Source organism: Mixophyes fleayi, chromosome 5, assembly GCF_038048845.1.
Source record: "Mixophyes fleayi isolate aMixFle1 chromosome 5, aMixFle1.hap1, whole genome shotgun sequence".
Taxonomy (NCBI): domain Eukaryota; kingdom Metazoa; phylum Chordata; class Amphibia; order Anura; family Limnodynastidae; genus Mixophyes; species Mixophyes fleayi.
The window spans coordinates 138687360-138700524 of NC_134406.1; the positions used below are offsets into that span (position 1 = coordinate 138687360).

The 13165-nt window shown below is 40.0% G+C and overlaps 1 long non-coding RNA gene across 1 annotated transcript in view; it reads right to left on the bottom strand.

The window, feature by feature from the left end:
- The window catches only part of LOC142158672 (uncharacterized), a 163882-nt gene that overhangs the window by 79448 nt on the left and 71269 nt on the right, over positions 1–13165 (bottom strand). The gene's annotated exons all lie outside the window — the stretch shown is intronic.

Here is a 13165-nt window from a genome sequence, read left to right on the forward strand (position 1 = left end):
CAAAGCGCTTTCATGACCTTGCCAGTAAAGTGTGTTCCCCTATCAGATTCGATGATCCTGGGAACTCCCCAACGTGACAAAATCTGTTCCCATAAGACCGTTGCTGTGGTAGTAGCAGAGTCATTTACAGTTGGAATGGCCTCAACCCATTTTGAAAATACATCCACCACTACCAAGGCATACCGACAATTGCGACTGCCAGCTGGTAGTGGTCCTATAAAATCTATCTGTAGGGCAGCCCAGGGTCCTTCTGCAGGGGGCACACGCTGTAAAACCGGCTTGAGAGCTGGAGCTCTGGGGTTCACTTGTGCACACACAAGACACTGTTGTGTGACAATTTCCACTGTCTTTGACATCCCTGACCAGTATAATTTGTCCTTTAAGAGGGACATGAGCTTATCTCGGCCAGGGTGTCCAAGGAGCTGATGGTTGAGTCTTGTCAGCTCTACCTGAAGATGTGCAGGAACAACTGGCAGGGGTTCTGAACCCTCATTGTTCGTATGACACAGGATGCCTTCTTTGATTGACCAGGGATCTTGTGGCATGGTAATGTGGGGTATAAGAAGAGGATCCTTTGCTTGTTCCTCTTCAAATGACACTGGGCTTTCATCCAGAATCTTGTTTCGTATCGTCACTTTATAGGATGATACTTCCTTGTAATCTGGGTCTCTGAAAAACCCAGATAAAGAAGCCAGTTTGGCTGCTTCGTCTGCAGAGTTATTACCCAGGACAAGGGGATCATTCCCTTTCTGGTGAGCAGGAACTTTAATGATCGCAGCCTCTTTAGGAAGCACCATTCCCCATTCCCATAACTCTTTGAGCACTGAAACGTGCGCAAGGGGTTTATTCTGGCTGTCCACAAATCCGCGCCTGTGCCAGGTATCCAAGTGTAATGTCAGGGTCCGAACTACATATGAGCTGTCACTATATATAGTACGTGGTCCTGACGGTTGGAGTAGTAAGGCTTCCTTTACTGCCTCCAATTCTGCCCTTTGTGCTAACAGGTGACCAGGTAATTTAACAAGACTCTGAAGCCCTGTAGTCTTATCCAAGACTGCATAACCTGTCACATATTTCCCATTCGTGTGAGACCGAGACCCATAAACAAAAATGACTCGGTCACCCGGATGTGTTGTTTGTCTAAACAATGTCATTGTTTCATCATATGACATTTGTCCACAGTCGTGTTCCGTCCCTGCTGTGTTTAGCAGTTGGGACAATACATATTTGGCCTTGTGACTTACTTAGAGATTGTGTCCACTCAAATCCATTATCCATCTCCCATACCTCTGTTGAGAGACTCCAGGCAACATGTCCCGGAGTAGAAGGGTTAATGGAGAGTGTGGAGTCTGTATAGTAAGTGGTCTAAAGCCCACAATATGTTCTGTCACTTTGACAGCATAATGTATTGCAGCCAGTTGTTTTGCACATTCATCAAAACCTCTTTCCACAGGAGAAAGAAGTCTTGAGAAATAGCCTAGTGGTCTAGTCTCAGATCCTACTTCTTGTAGTAAGACTGTTGATATGGACTCTGGGCCAGCGTGAGCCTGAATTGCCAGCTCACCCTCTGGGTGTGAAGTGGCCAAAACTGGGGCAGAAGAGAGATCTCTTTTCAGAGTAAAAAAAAAATGGCTCTTCCTGTTCTTCTGCCCATCCTCTCAATGAAGGTTCCTCACCTCTGAGCAATTCATACAGAGGTTTCGCTTTTGTAGCAAAATCCTCTATGAACTCCCTCATGAAGTTTGTAACCCCAAGAAATTTTCGCAAATCTTGAAGGGTATTTGGTCTAGGTAATTTGACCATTGCCTCAACTCGGGCGGCCATTATACCTTTTGTCCCATGAGCGATCTTGACTCCCAGAAATATGACCTCTGACCTATCCAGGTTTGCTTTGTGAGGACTCAGTTTGAGCCCTGCACGTACAAGGAGGGCTAGCAATTCCTTTAGGAGAGTCAAATGTTCCTCCATAGTCTCTGTATGGAGTAGTAGATCATCCACATATTGCAGCAGGCATTCTGGGTGTGAAAATACACTCAGTACTTCTGCTAATGCCTGATGGATGTATGTGGGGGTACTGTGAAATCCTTGGGGCAATACGCAAAACATGTATTGCGTATCTTGCACGGTGAATGCAAATTTGTAACGGCAGCTTTCTGTCAATGGTATCAAAAAGAAACCATTGGCTACATCAATGGTAGAGAATACCTTACTTTTGCCGTTTATTCTTGCCAATATGTCTGGTGTCTCTGCTACCTGTGCTGACATGGGGGTATATTTATTCAAAACCCTGAGATCAATTGTGAGTCTCCAGGTGTTAGTCTCCTTCTTCTTGACAGGCCATAAGGGATTATTGCACTTGGAATTTCCCTTTATGACCACCCCCCTTGCTTCTAAGTCAGTCACAGCTTCTATCACTGGTTCCATAGCTTCAGGGGGGAAACGATATTGGCATTGAGGTGGTGGATCTGGTCCTTGTATGTCCACCTGAACATCAATCGTCTTTCCACAATCATTCTTCCCTTGAGCCCACAGCTCTGGGAATTTGTATACAATAGGTTCAAGGTCTGTGTTATGCGAGACCTCTGGCCATTTGTGTACAACCATGTTAACTGTTCTAGCAATTTCATGTATGGGTGGTCCTAAGTGATGTTTCTTTATCACACAGACCTTTGAGTTTCGTGGTCCCTTCCATAGTAAACAGTTTGCTAGATCTAAGATCCAGCCATTCTGTGTCATTACATCAGTTCCGATAATGTTATCAGAACCTGAATAATACCACATAGGAATTTTTAAGGTGAAATCACTGTTGATTTCCACAGTGCCTTCCTCAATTCTTTGGGCTTTTACCCCCCCTTGTTGGTGATCAAATCCAGTCACCACACACTGAGGGCTGTCTGGTAGTAAGTCATGTTCTACATTAGTGATTGAAATTTCTGCCCCAGTATCAAGCAGAATTTTCAGTAATTCATTTCTTATTTTGGCCATTATGTGGGGTCTCCCTGAGGAATCCAATATGATATTGCATATTGGTGCCAGATCCTTAGGGGTCCCTAACCTTCAATCTAATTGCACCAGATTCCCAGTAGGGATATCTGCTGTGCGAACTGCTACTTGTGCTTTCTGTACGTCACAATTGTTTACCTGTTCTAAAGAGTTCTGTGTCTGTGGAGTCACTGAGTTATGTAACTGTACATGAGACTGTCCTGTTTGGCCAGTATGTGTACTTACAAGCGACACACATTTTTGCATCTGATTCAGGTGCTGCAGTTTTGACTGGGTATGTGTTTGCTTATCTAACTCTCTAACGTGAGGCTTGTTTTTAAAGCCATTGTTATTGCCCAGGTGTTCAGAGTCCCTTATATACTCTTTGCGAACACCTTGTGGACAGTTACGTCTTACATGGCCAAAGTTTAGGCATGCATAACATTGCACATTCACCCATTTCTCCTGTGGAGGAGCTGTAGGTGTAATATGTGTCTGTCTGCGCACATTGCCATATGTTGTGTAACGGTTATCTTGTGATCTGCCATTTACCACAACATATTCCCTCATCTTCAGTGACTTCCTATTTTTCATCAAATCTTGTCTATACTCTTCTATAACCATTGCTGCATCTGCAAGCGTTGGTTCTTTAGCCGCACTTAAGCGAATTGCTGTGTCAATGTAAGGAAACTTTTCCACAAACATGCGTATCATGCCTTGTGGAACGTCTGCACCTTGATCTTTGGTGACTTTTCTATACATTGCTTCAAACCTACCACATAGAGACAATGGCTCATCGTGAATGGTTGGTTTAAAGTTAGATAGGATCTCTGGGGTAACTTCCCAATGGCCAGTTGCCAATTTCATGAGGACAGAAAGTCTCTCTTCCTCATCGTGAAATTGACCATTTTTGGGAGCAGTTTTTCCAGTTGCTGCATACCTCTGATTGAGGTGAGTGAGTAACCACAATTTAAACAAGTCCATGCGATGTTCTGGGGCGACACTAAATTTGTCACAATGTCCCTCAAAAATATCGCAGGAGGTAAAAGGGTCTATAATGGGATCATATTTTGGAATTTCCTTACGGATTTTCAACAGAAATTGAGTCTTCTCCATACTATAATTTCGATGGGAAACATGCAATCCTGTGCCATTACCGTGACTTGTTTGTGGTGTAGGAGCGGTATGTACAGTTTCCCAACCACTGCCTAGGCCAAAAACTTGATCATCCGCAAATTGCGCACGACCATTAGAGACATTCCCCATGGGTGTTGGGGAATAAGTTAATGTGCGTGCTACAGGGTCAGCCACTGAGGCTATTGGATTTCGCTGATCTATCACAGGAGAAAGTATGGGCATATGTATATTATGTCCTATACTCCCTGTTTCACTGCTTCTCTTATCTGTTATACATACCTGCTTTCTAGCCATGGATGTATTCTGTGTTGTGGAGAAGGGTGATAACTCATTGATAATTTTTTGCATATTGGTTATCATTTGTGCTCTATTGATTAAATCACTTTGTAATTCAGCAATTAGAACTTCATTAGATGCTACCTTATCCCTGAATACATTGATTTCTGTATACAGTTCTGCCAATTCATTATCAACATCTGTGTAATATTTTTCTTTCTCTAATATTTGAGAATTCAGCATACAAATCTGTCTTCCCCTATCTATATTGGCCATATCTTTGTCTTCCAATTGTGCTTCAAGTATGGAAACACTTTTAACCTTTTCAATGCAGCACTGGCAATGAGAATTTGCATCAGTGCCCTTTTTGTTTTTAAGTATCATCTCAGCGTGTTCAGATGTCCAAATCCTATCTTCATAAGCATGTACCAATTTAGCTAACATTTGGAGACGTTTAGTTTTTTTGTTGAACACGGTTCTCCTATTAATACACAGCGCATCATGTGTATAAGCCTGTTCTAAAAGTGTTGCCCATAATGTTTCAGCAGATGTGTAGTTATTAGGAATCACTGGGTTAAACATACTATTTGCTGACAACTTCTCAATGGTAATAAAACTCATACTCGCCTGTCCAGATACAGAAGTCATTTTTGTTCTGTGTTGAGTGTTACTTCTCACTGTAGTAATACAGGTCCCCTTAAGCCTCCGAGACGTAAAAATGCTGCTTCCAGAAAGATCCTTATCAGTTCAGGAACATCTTTCCCCTCTCAGCAGGACCCTTCCAAATGACTGTTGCAACCTTGAAAAGTGAATCCACGTTTCTCACAAACGCTCACAGTGCGACGAACCGTTCCTTCTTAAAGAAAGAAATAAAACAACGAGTATCCAAGGAACTTTAAATTTTAAACTAGATTCGCTGTAATTAATTGTATTTCTTCTAGGCCTCAAGTAAAACAATGTTGTCTGTCCAAACCTTTTTCCAGAGAAAGCGTACACTAATAACACATAAGTATCACCTCCTTTGTGTACCTAAGCTATTCGCCCCCGCTCCTCTACCGAATTAGATTAACAATATAACAATTTTCACTACTATATCCTAGTATATTGCAATTAAAACAGCCAGGACTAAGCTCGCCAATGTTAAAGGACCTGTGGTAGCGCCTCACATGCGCACGCTATCCTTTAATTATATTCTTAGATACACTCGCTATAAAACTTGCACTTTTCCTTACACAGTGTTGCCTTACTCAGTCTTTTGACCACACTAAATAACACAAGTTTTACAGAACTATTTATCCAATATTCACTGTATCTCAGCAGGACTTCACAGTATATATTCGTTATAAATAATCAATACTCACAACATATGTATGTATTTAAATCAAAGTATTTTACTGTTAACACAGAAAAGCTTGTATTCACAATTCACACATATATCATAATGTTGTTCAACATAACATAGTATATCAATATAACATTAACCCTAGGTTCACCACCGTTATTCCTTACACTATCCTAGCTTTGCATATGTATCCTTAATAAGAATCAGTATTTATAAAATTGATTTAACTATCACAGATATCAGACAATAGCTATTCAATTATATGCATATAAATAGTTAAATCCACATTACAAATACACATATAGCTCTATGGGTGTATATATATATTATTGATACTTATCAAGTCCTTGTATCCTCGGTCCGATTCTTATCTGCAGTGTAGGGAACGTTCCTGTAGTATAGAATCCTTTCTTGTAGCTTAGTGTAATATATATATATAGTAGTGTGTTGTAATCCTATAGATGTTTTCTGCAGTGTAGTGTATCTCTAGTGTAGTTTAGTGTATCCGTAGTGTAATGTATCCCTAGTGTATGTCCTGCAGTGTTGTGTAGAGCTCTTTGTCAAGGGGCAGCAGGCATCCAGAGAGAGAGAGAGGGTCCCGGGTCTGGACTTTTATAGTCCAAACTTGGAAACACCCAGCCTCCCAAGTAACAGCATGTGTGTGGTGATTCACCACACACACATGGAGTTTCTTGGGTCCAGGGATGATGATGTCATCACCACTGTCGGTTCTCCCCACTATGTATGTGTCCAGCAGTAAAAAGCAAGTGACCCTTCCAGTGTCCCAACACCCTCCTTTGTCTCAGGCTTCAAAGCTGTTATCTGAAACTGACCAGAGTTGTGTGGGGGGTTTTACAAACACATGCAAAATAACTAATCTTGCCATGTGGCTGGGAGGATGGGAGATACTTTTGAACAATGCATGAAATGGCTTGAGAATCATATCATAGGAGAAGGTTCTTCAACAATGAAAAAACATGAGCAATGCTCTACGATTTCCCCACAAAAAGATATATAGTGCTGATAGTTGCCGTTATCATCAATCCACACGTAGTGGTAAGTTTCTTCCTATGAATGATAATGTCTATATGGCCATATATAAAACTCCGTACTGGGCAGAGGTGAACTAGAGCCTCAGTTCAAACAAACTTTATAGTATAAATTCCACACATAAATGTATATTCCGCTTCATGCTCCATAGATGGAAAAGACACATATGTGAGTAGAATATAATGTAGTACTCACTGTCTCTGATGGTAGGTATGATGCGCTTTTCCACATACCCGTATAAATTACACCTTTGCAGACTCGTCTCTTTGAGGTTACTGTGTGTCCAATGGTTATAAATAGTGATCACAAACCTTCGTAGTACGGACTGGAATCATAGGTGAATGAAGATGAAACCTATTTAGGCTTTAGCGGGATGCTGACAAAAGTGCCTTGAAGCGCTACATCGAATGGATAATACTTGTATGATCCGCGGATAACAGTGGTATCTGTGACCGCCTCACACACGGCTCTCTGATGAAAATGCTCCACGGAGAAAAGAGGATGGTAAAAGCAATTGTTTGTCCGCTTTCAGATGAATCCAATAATACAACTCCTGGGTGGGTTGAACCAAGTGCAACGGCAATTACAGCATATACCCAAGTGGGAATAAAAATAGCACAATAGGTGAAAAAAGTATACAGAGACCAACTAAATTGTTGACTCTATGCCCCTAACGCGTTTCATTACAGAACGTAACTTCTTCAGAGGGAATGACCAGAGTCATTAGAGGTTTATGGTAGCCTTTATATACACTGCAGTTTCAATCAACTCACTAATTAGACTTTATGTAACACACATTTGTGACAACTCGTGATCAGATCTAGCAGCACACATATGTAATTGTATGTGTCTGCTCCAAACGGAGGCAAGTTCTACCAAAGATGATTTTGATATTAGCAATTATATACCAATATAATAATAAATAATATAGGACAACAATAAACTAGTGTCTCTGTATTATTTTCCTTAATGGTAAAGTATGTATCATCATATATTCCCCATGAATAAAAGTGAAAAGTAGTAAAGGAAAAAGAAAATAAATAAATAAAAGAATGAGTTTAATAAAAATAAATATAAAAATAAATAAAGAAAAAAATAAAAAATAAAGAAAAAAATATAATAATAAAAATATAATTTTGATTCATGGGGAATATATGATGATATATACTTTACCATTAAGGAAAATAATACAGAGACACTAGTTTATTGTTGTCCTATATTATTTATTATTATATTGGTATATAATTGCTAATATCAAAATCATCTTTGGTAGAACTTGCCTCCGTTTGGAGCAGACACATACAATTACATATGTGTGCTGCTAGATCTGATCACGAGTTGTCACAAATGTGTGTTACATAAAGTCTAATTAGTGAGTTGATTGAAACTGCAGTGTATATAAAGGCTACCATAAACCTCTAATGACTCTGGTCATTCCCTCTGAAGAAGTTACGTTCTGTAATGAAACGCGTTAGGGGCATAGAGTCAACAATTTAGTTGGTCTCTGTATACTTTTTTCACCTATTGTGCTATTTTTATTCCCACTTGGGTATATGCTGTAATTGCCGTTGCACTTGGTTCAACCCACCCAGGAGTTGTATTATTGGATTCATCTGAAAGCGGACAAACAATTGCTTTTACCATCCTCTTTTCTCCGTGGAGCATTTTCATCAGAGAGCCGTGTGTGAGGCGGTCACAGATACCACTGTTATCCGCGGATCATACAAGTATTATCCATTCGATGTAGCGCTTCAAGGCACTTTTGTCAGCATCCCGCTAAAGCCTAAATAGGTTTCATTTTCATTCACCTATGATTCCAGTCCGTACTACGAAGGTTTGTGATCACTATTTATAACCATTGGACACACAGTAACCACAAAGAGACGAGTCTGCAAAGGTGTAATTTATACGGGTATGTGGAAAAGCGCATCATACCTACCATCAGAGACAGTGAGTACTACAGTATATTCTACTCACATATGTGTCTTTTCCATCTATGGAGCATGAAGCGGAATATACATTTATATGTGGAATTTATTCTATAAAGTTTGTTTGAACTGAGGCTCTAGTTCACCTCTGCCCAGTACGGAGTTATATATATGGCCATATAGACATTATCATTCATAGGAAGAAACTTACCACTACGTGTGGATTGATGATAACGGCAACTATCAGCACTATATATTTTTTTGTGGGGAAATCGTAGAGCATTGCTCATGTTTTTTCATCAACATTTTTGACCACACAATTGGCTACATAATATACAGCTGTCACATTTTTTCTTCCATCAGTAGCGTGTGGTTCATATACGTCATAGTGCACTGTGATGTAGTTTGTGTAATTTTTCCTCACAATATATCTTTGTAAGCATATAGGTATTTACATGCATGATTTTTAATATACACAATAAACATGTTGATTTTATATACTTGACCACTCGTGATCTGCCACTCATTATTTTTATTAGCCTATATTGGAGACAGTTAGATTTGAGCGCTGCATACCGTTTTTTGCTCTATATTTCTGTATGTTGGTGGGCGCAGCCACTTAGTTTGTGCAGCAGCTTGTCTTCTGTCCATATATTATTGGAAATTGTACATTTTATTATTTTATTATTTTTTCCATCATCTCATTTACCTTCATTGGTATTGTATTGGCGCCATATCAGGGGTTTTTTTCAGTTTTTTGCTATACTTGTAAACAAAGTGTCAATAGCACAAGAAGTCGATTTTGACCCTGTTTGCCCAAGGGCCAAAGCTTTGTAGTGTTTGAGGTAACTTCTCTAACATTTAAGGGACTTTTTTATACATGGCATTTTTACCAATGCAGATGTTGCTGTGCACATACCATGTTACCATAAAAGTGGAACAAATACTACAAATTGTCTACTAAGCAAACAAACACACAGACAAATCTCCAAACTAACCATAATTACTCTAACTTAAAATAAACTCCAGAGAGTGTGTTTGTAGGCTATGGTGTGTCTGTGGCAAAGGACAAAAGAACCACACATTGAATCAATATATTGTACAAGTAGACATGTTCCACAATAGTTACCAAAGCACTACATATGGATTTATGTGTATTCAAAGAGGAATCACTGCACTATAGTAATCATACAAAATTTCATGACTACAGATTGCTGACACATTTGCAGGCTAGGATTTATTTATTACATATATGAATCCAAACATGCAAACAGTCAATGGTGTGTGTGTGGCAAAGTTCCTTGGATGAAGAGATGACAATCTGGCCAGACTGAAGAGAGACATAAGCAGGCTCGTAGCAATGGAGAAATACTTAAACATGTAGGGAGACATGAATTGCACAACTCCAAAACACAAACCAGCTTGGACTGCTTCTGCACTTGGCCTGAGACATAGCAAAGAAGTCAATGGTCTGTGTGTGGCAAAGTTCCTTGGATGAAGAGATGACAATCTGGCCAGACTGAAGAGAGACATAAGCAGGCTCGGAGCAATGGAGAAATACTTAAACATGTAGTGAGACACGAATTGCACAACTCCAAAATCCACGCCAACGTGCCCTGTTGAATATTGCCAAGCATTTACTAAGGCAATATTAGCTCACTACTAACTTGCATTTAGGTACCTAGTTGATGACTTGATGATCAAGAAGTTGACCACTGTATTGAAAAGTGTAAAAAATTTTGTAAGATTCTACACAATATTGTCTAATACTGGCTTGTGTGTTTGAGCTATATCTTGGTTTCAGATTGTTCAATTTGACAGGAAAAAAATCCCCAAACCCATAAGTAACATAACTAGCACTAAGGCCAGCACTACAGGCCAAGTGTTCAAAACAGCCTCTATATATAAGAAACACAAACTGACAGAAATGTGCACTTCTCCACAATATAAGTGGTGTACAATAACATATAAACATCACATGCCTAACTGAGCAGAGTTAGGGTACATTTTCTATTCTAATATTTGGCTGGGACATTTTGGCACTAGGGGACATTTTCATACTAGACCATTCAGGCCTTTAGTTACATAGCTAATACAAGCAGCAAATGTGAAAACTAGGGACTGTGCAAACTGTACAAAACATTTTAACACAAGGATGTTTATGTAGCCACATTAGCCTGTTGATGAAATCTAACACATTAAGGTGCATTTACCAAAAGACACTGAGGCGAAACTTAGAGGCATTTACCTAGACATCCAACACACATTTGAAAACAAAATTACAGGTTGTCATTGTTTTTTACGATTATGACACATGTAAAAAAACTTCACTATCACACCAGGCCATGTATATTTATATCCAGATTTGGACTTACCATACATTAGTGAATCTTACTTTGACTAAGCTTGGTCATTATTTCTCCAGAGAGCTTTGTAATTAGAAATTATTAAAAGTGCAAAAAACTCATTTACCTCAAAAGTATGTCTCCACAACATACTGCCAGAAGTTGGAGCCACGCACTGCTTCACGAGGGGGGTCTACAAAGTCTTCCTCTTCCTCCTCCTCCTCCTCCGCCTCGTCCACCCCAGCAACCTCGTCCATGACCCTTGGAGCCCCACTCCTGATGGCAATATTATGGAACACCACACACAGAGCGATGATCCTACACACCTTACTTGGCTCATACATGAGGGCACCACTAGACTGGTCAAGGCATCGAAAGCAAGTCTTCAAGAGGCCGAAAGCCCTTTCAATGACCGATCTGGTGGCCCTATGAGCCGAGTTATAGGACTCCTCCCGCTCTATGTGTGGGTTCAATATGGGAGTGAGGAGCCAAGGGCAGGAGGGATAAGCATTGTTTCCTATGTAGGATGAGAGGAAAGACAAAAGAAACCAAGATTAATACGATTTCAGAGTAAAAATATACCTGCCTAAAAAATATAATATACTAAAATATGAGTCATAGCTTCATTCTATGCTAAATAGTAAGGTTACAAAGTCATAATACTGTATCATTACCATCCTATGAAAAGTAACAATGTCTAATAATGGCTGCAAACCAAAGTTCATTCCAGATTTTATAATTACACTGTTCACCAAACTAATACTTACACACCTGCCGGTGTACACTTTTCACAGGACACATACCCTTAACTGTTAGGTCTGTTTCAGTAATAGGCCTACATTACCAGTAAATATCTAAATAGTTGAAACATAGCTAAAATATCTCTATAGTAGCAGCAACTATAAATACAAGGCACTTGCACTATATAACACATTGTGTAACAGTAACATCTCAAGTACAATATTATCATTTTAAAATCTATATTTAACATACATTTTTACTAAAAATTTCTACTTGACAGATCCAATATTTTCTAATAATTACCAAGAAGCCACGCATCTGACACCCCCTTGCCTCTGTTGCAATCTAGGCGATAACCCAGAATTACAAAATGCATAGGAGTCATGGGTACTCCCCCCCCATTTCGCAACCAGGTTCCGAATCTGGAGAGACGGGTCACATATGGCCTGGACATTTATTGAGTGGAAATGTTTACGGTTCATAAAAGCCGAAGCATTTCCACTCAACGGGACCAGTGCCACATGCGTCCCATCTACAGCCCCTATGACGTGCGGAAAGCCAGCTGTGGTGGCAAACTGCTCCTTTATCCGCATAAGAGACTCCTCATCGAGTGGCAGATGGATAAACTGCCGGAGCTGCGACAGAAATGCCCTTAGGACAACCTCCAGCACACGGCTGAAGGTCACCTGGAACATACCTGCCGCGACCACGACTGTACACTGGAAGGATCCAGTAGCACAGAAGTGCAGTACCGCAACAAGTTTGGTCAAAGGCGGTACTGCTGTTGGGATGTTGCTCAAGGTCACGCTGCACAATGCGCAGGGTGTCCCAGATCACATGTGAAGGAAGCTGATAGCGACGGACAACCTCCGCATCTGACATCCCAAAGAGGCTGACACATGACCTGAAGATGCGCTCCCTTGGACGGCGACGTTGGCGTAGATGCTGGTTTAGACGGGGCCGAGGAGCAGGCCCACCGTGAAACAGATTGTGGTACAACTCCAGGAGCCCCTGTATGTGTTGCAAAAGCCAGAGTTAACAAGCCAACAATTAGGTGACATTTTTCAACTTTGCTTTTTCAAACTTTGCCCCAAATGAGGCAACCAATACAATGTAGTGGCCTCAATCTCACCAGGAGGCTCCCATGAAATGAATTAATAAATATATAGAAATAAATGTTTACAAATAAATATATATATATATATATATATATATATATATATTCATTCATTACTGATTTATTTATATATGTATATATATATATATATATAATTATTTTTTAATTTTGATATACTGGTAGCTTGCCTACCAATACAATGGGGGCTTCTAATACAGTAGGAGGCTCCCATTTAGGCAGGGCATTA